Below are 6,024 nucleotides of genomic sequence, written 5' to 3' on the forward strand. Positions count from 1 at the left end.
CCTTCATTCCCCCGCCTCCGGAGGGGACATACACGGAGAGGAGGCCGCCTTTGGAGCGAGTTTCAGGCACCAAGTGATTTCCTCGGTGGAGATGATGAGTTTGCTCTGATCTTCCAGCTCCCCCGCATCCTGCTCCTGGGGCGCGGGGGACGACAGGCCTGTAAATACACGCTCATGACTGTCATCTGACTTCACCTGCCGCCGCCGCACACCTTGCGCGGCGACCTGTGGGCAGTGAGTGGACCAGATTGATCTCGCGCCTCTACTGTGGGAGGCAGGTCTCTTGGGGGGATGGGTGTCCATCTCATTTCGAAAAGTAAGTTCATCCTGGTTTGTTTCTTAAATGCTTGCGCTCTCCTCCTGGCAGCGATCTGGAGTTACTTTGCTGTTTGGCTGTGGGGGAAAGCGTCGTGAAGTTAGATTGTGAACTATAACCTTGGGTAAATTAGAGGAAAATGGAAGCTGGTGTGTGTGGAATCGTGTGTTAGGCTCTTGCAAGTTTGTACGGTGATAGCAACTTTGACATTTTATTTTCTGCACGTTTGCCCTTGAAGTAGGCTCCTTTTGGTTTTAAAAAAAAGTGTCCTGAAACAGGAACTATTTTTAAAATTACTTTTAATCGGATGTCATTGTGATGACCAATAATAGTATTGTACTTACAAGCTCAGTATTGATTTTTCCCGCACTTAAGCACTCTACACCCCAGAGAATTTGTGGAACGTTGCCCACAAGTAATTGGAAGATAAACTTATGGCTTTTTTTTTTTTTAAAGGAAGCTAACTTTTTTAGGAAAAAAAGATAAATACCCTTAAACTTCTAGTGATGACTTTCATGCACTTACAAGAGAAATATTGAGGGGAAATTCTCAGGACATTCCACTGTTTAACCATGTTTTAAAAAGAAAGAAAAAGTAAAATGGGTCATGGAACTAGGCTAGAGTTTTAAAGTGGAAATATCTCCTTGGCTCCTTTTTAAACATACAGGGTGGGGCTGAAGTAGGTTTACAGTTGTTTGTATGGAAATTAAGACAAGAATAAATAAATAATAATACAAAAATGAATTCTGTGTTTCCCGTACTCACAACTGTAAGCCTACTTTTGCCCACCCCTGTATATTAAACACACACGTAATATATCTTAACACCAGGAGTGTTTTATATGGAGTTGAGTTGTCATACTCAAAGATTTATATAAAATACCTGGAGGGTCAATCAAAGGATTTAAGCTTATGTATGAGGGCCTATATGTGTTTGTGTTTTTTCCTTCTGTAAGCCTGTTAAATTTTATGTGTTGTCCATGAAAGGAGAAGCTGGTGGTACATTTAAAAATATATATATTTCTGTTGATTTCAGAGAGGAAGGGGGAGAGAGAGAGAGAGAGAGAGAGAGAAACATCAATGATCAGAGAGAATCATTGATCAGCTGCCTCCTGAATGCCCCCTACTGGGGATTGAGTCCACAACCTGGGCATGTGCCCTAACCTGGAATCAAACCGTGGCCTCCTGGTTTACATAGGTCAGTGCTCAAGCACTGAACCACACCAGCTGGGCTGATGGTACATTTGAAAATAAATTTGTAATCATCTATCACTAAAACTTCCTAATAGTGTGAGGCTCACAGATATTCAATTAATAATTTTCAATTTAACTATTCTTAGTTATTGTGGTTAAATGTAGGATTCATTTTATAATGAATTGCTATTTTCTTGTAAACTCTGAGACTATGAAGGTTTAACAACCTGCTTAGATGGAAAACAGTATGGAGTTTCTTTAAAAAATTAAAAATGAACTGCCATTCGACCCAGTGATCCCACTTGTAGAAATATATCCTAAGAAACCCAAAACACCAATCAGAAAGAATGTATGCACTCCTATGTTCATAGCAGCCAGATTTACAATAGCTAAGATCTAGAAACAGCCCAAGTGCCCATCAGTAGATGAGTGGATAAAAAAGCTGTGGTACATTTATACCATGGAATACTATGCAGCAGGTTAAAAGGCTCTCTTCTCCTTTGAGGCAGCATGGAGGGGCCTGGAGAGTATTAATGTCAAGCGAAATAAACCAGTCATAGAAAGACAAGTATCACATGATCTCATTCATATGTAGAATCTAATGAACAAAATAAACTGATGAACAAAATAGATCCAGAGGCAAAAACATGGAACAGACTGTTCAATCTCAGAGGGATGGTGGGGGTGGGTGGGTGGGTGGGAAGAGGTCAACCATAGAAGTTGTATGCATTTATGCATAACCCATGGACACAGACAATAGGGTGGTGAAGGCCTGGGGCGGGGCATGGGAATAGACTAGAAGGGGTCAATGGGGGAAAGAAGGGGACATATATAATACTTTTAACAATAAGGATTAAAAAAAAAATAAAAGCCTGCTTAGGATTCTGGGTTATAGACCTCATGATATCAAAGAGGGTATTTCTTCTTTTGCTGCTTTCTACCCCATGTCCCTGCAACTTGGAGAAAGTTTGGTGAAAGATGCTATGAAAATGCTAACATGGACATTGCTGTTAAAGCCTTATTTTAACAAGGCCCCTCCCCCCCAAGTTATTTATTGACTCTTTGGATCCAGTCTTTTCATTACTCTAAACAGAGGGGTTTAAAAAATTCTCTGTGAAATATTAATTAGGTAGAGAGAACTTGTTATTAATGTTGGAAATATTTCATAGCTTTGACAGGAAGTGAGTGATGAGAGATTAGAGGCTAGGAGATGTCTTCTCATCTTTTTTTGTGAAGTCCTAGACCCCTGTAGTTGATTATTTCAGGTTTCTTTTAAGCATTAGCCAGGTTAAATATTTAATGATAGGTAAACCATTTTGCTTATTTCCTTAATTCACTAACAGTTAATGATACTCTCTTCACATGATCTTTTCTAGTTAGAAATTTGATCTGTGAATTTTGTTACAGTTTTGACTCAGCATAAACTTACTTCCTTACTTATGCCATGGAGGAAACAAAGGAGTCCTGATCTGGGTGGAAGAAATCGTTTTGAGCAGCTTCAGGGATAAAACTACTAGAGGAGAAGTAGGAAGAATGATGTTTCTCTATTATACCATTTGTGGACAGAGGTGCATGGGTAGGTGAGGGAATACTCAGGGAAGGAATACTCAAATAGTGCATCTGCCTTCGTAGCTTTCACAAAAATGGGTTGCAAAGGGACTGTTATGTCACATAGCTTTAGGAAGAGAATGGTTTAAGCCTCTGGAGTTGGAGAGATTGTCAAGAAAGAGCAAAAGGGAAGTATTGTCTCCATGCTGATGACCAGGAGACTTGGACTTGCTGGGGTGGTGATGGTTGAAAGTGGTTGCCAAGATGCGTTCGCAGTATCTTGATGAAGTTCAGAATTTTTAGTCCGCCCTTGAAGGCCCTTTATCACCATGTCCAGCTTCCTTTTCTGACATCACCTTTTATTGAACTCTTGGTCCCTCCCAGGTACTCCCATCTGCTTGCTATTGCCTGCAGACATCTTCTCCCTCTTTGCCCCCTTTATGGCATTCCTTCTACCCAGATGCTTCTGTCTCCTTTTCGCTACATTTCTCCTACACATCTTGCAGCTCTCTATCGCTCCTTCATTGAGCACTCCATCCTCGAGGATCAAATTACTGCATATTTCACTTATATTCAGGAAGCTGATTGGAGATTTTGAGAGTTCCCCTGGCACTCATGAAAGATGTTGGTGCTACTTCTCTCTGTACTAAAATAAAAAAAATACTTAAAATGTAAACCATGTGAAAGTCAAGGTCACATAATTTGATTTTTCTTCTTATTATTTAAGTGCTATTTTGGGTACATCAGAGTCTTCCAATTTTTGGTACTCCTTCTGCATTGGTACTTTTCGCTGTAGTAAGGAACTGACTGTTCATATGCATGCTGTTTTCCTTTGGTCATGTCCAATCTACCCTTTTTGTTTTAAACTCTTTGAGAGAAGACATTGCATCTTTACTTTTTTTTGTAGCACTTTAACACACTGTTCTCAAATGAGATAAATGGGTGCTGTTATCTTGAACTGCAAATATTTCCCACTATTATCTTGGAGAGAGTATATTGTGTACCTTAAATATTTATGGAATGAATAATTACAAATAAATGAATCAATAAGTTGGGAGACACTTGCTGAGATATCCTCTTTTCCTAAGGAAAAAAAAAAGAGACTTTGACAATTACAGAACCACTAGGAATAAGCCCTCAAATTCAGTTGGAAAAGAGGTCAGGGTGCTATTTATAAATGCAGAGAGAGGAAACGGTTCACAGTAGGCTATTTTGAAACATCTGGTTGTTAGTCTAAAAATGCAGCTCAAATTCAGAGGAATGGTGGGGTACACATTTGTATTAAATTTTCAGATTTAAAAATATAATGTATGTATGAAAAGGGCACATATTATGAGTGTATATTTTAAAATCTTTTTATTGAAGTATAATGACCATGCTAGCTTTGATCTGAGTAAATTAAACATTACAGCTATGTTCATTGTAGCATGCACTGGAATAGAGTCCCGACGAATACGTGCCTATGTTCATATCAAGGGTTCTCAGGGGGTCTGATTTCTCTTCTTCCTGCTGGATGTGGCCAGATTGCAGAGGGGGTGGGAGGGGGCTGGCACTGGGCAGAGGGAGCTGTCCAGGTGTTCAGGGCACGCAGCTGGAAGTCCTCCATAGTGATGCAGGCTTCCACTTATTATTACTTTTAATTATCCCCACTTCTGCTCTTGTAGGAACTTGGGAAGATGAAATCTTTCTCTGGTTGCCCAAGATTTATGGCTCTACTTTAAAGATCTCTAATGGAAAACAAGTCTCAAACGTTAGCTAATTAACTTAAAATCTAGGTGGACAGCTTGAAAGAGAAGCTGCGGGAAGCTAAGGCGATTATCAACCACGTAACTATTGAGATAATACCTAAAAACTCTAACCTACGTACTACTTACTCCACTAATAGCTTCTCATAACAAGTGAAGGAATTGCCTTTTCTGGCCTTCACCGGATGTGGAAGTGGGCATGAAGTTTTAGATTTTGAAAGAGTTGTATTTTTTAGGTAACAGTAAATAAAATAATCAAAACATAATGTAGAACAATCGTTTCCCTTTGATCCAAGCCATGAATGCTTTTGCCCAGAGACTGGCTATTTCCAACCTCAGCAATGCTTGTTAGTTGCCAGGGTCTGTTCTAAGACCTTTATGTATATTTACTCATTTCATTCTCAAAACAGTCTTGTGTTGTAGGCACTATTGTCATCACTGCTTACACATGACAACAGTGAGGCCCAGAAAAATACAGGAACTTCCCCAAGGCCCTGCAGCTGGTACACGGGCAGAGCTGGGATCGCTGATAATCACTGTGCTCTGTGTCCCAAGTCTAAAGTCTTCAGTAAGATCATCATTTTCACCACTCTAACTACATCTGTATTTTGCTAAATTAATAAAACTGTGTTTACTGCTGTGTTAGGTGTTTTGTAGGTTTATGAGAAGAAGAATTTACAGTGTTATTTAAAAGGACTGTAATTTTACTAGGCAGGCAGAAGAAGACTAGTCAAACCAAGTCCAATAATCTATTATGAATATGACCAAGTGCAGTATTGTATACAACAGATGAAGTAATAATAATAATAGCCAACTTTATAATTCATGTCAGGTATTGTTATATATATACCCTACATATTTCACTTGTTTAATCCTAATAGGAATCCTATTAGATCTGAGGAATATTGTCCTCATTTGACAGATAAGGAAACCGAGCTCCCAGGAAGTTAAACGGTCTAACCAAGGTGCACGGTTAACAAGTGGGAAGGCCAGATTGGAATTCAGGCAGCCTGACTCCAGAGCATTTTGCTCCCTCCCTGTAGTGTGGACTAGGTAGAATTAATGAGGAATTAAGGGAAATGGAATAGGTAGGGAAGATTCATGGATGTGGCAGAACACACTTGTGAGACTTGAATTGCCCCCAAAGGAAAGAAAAAAGCCAAGGTATGTACGGAGAGTTCCTTTTGAATGAAAGCTGAAATGTTGGGCAGAATCTTCCCAG

The 6,024-nt window shown here is 39.7% G+C and overlaps 1 protein-coding gene across 1 annotated transcript in view; it reads left to right on the forward strand.

The window, feature by feature from the left end:
• Nucleotides 1-48: 48 nt before the first annotated feature.
• Nucleotides 49-6,024, forward strand: part of ARAP2 (ArfGAP with RhoGAP domain, ankyrin repeat and PH domain 2) — a gene marked incomplete at its 3' end in the record, with an annotated part of 108,584 nt that continues 102,608 nt past the window's right edge. Inside the window, exon 1 of the mRNA XM_006088530.3 lies at nucleotides 49-316. The remainder of the gene's footprint in view (nucleotides 317-6,024) is intronic.

Source organism: Myotis lucifugus, unplaced genomic scaffold, assembly GCF_000147115.1.
Source record: "Myotis lucifugus unplaced genomic scaffold, Myoluc2.0 scaffold_48, whole genome shotgun sequence".
NCBI classification, from domain to species: domain Eukaryota; kingdom Metazoa; phylum Chordata; class Mammalia; order Chiroptera; family Vespertilionidae; genus Myotis; species Myotis lucifugus.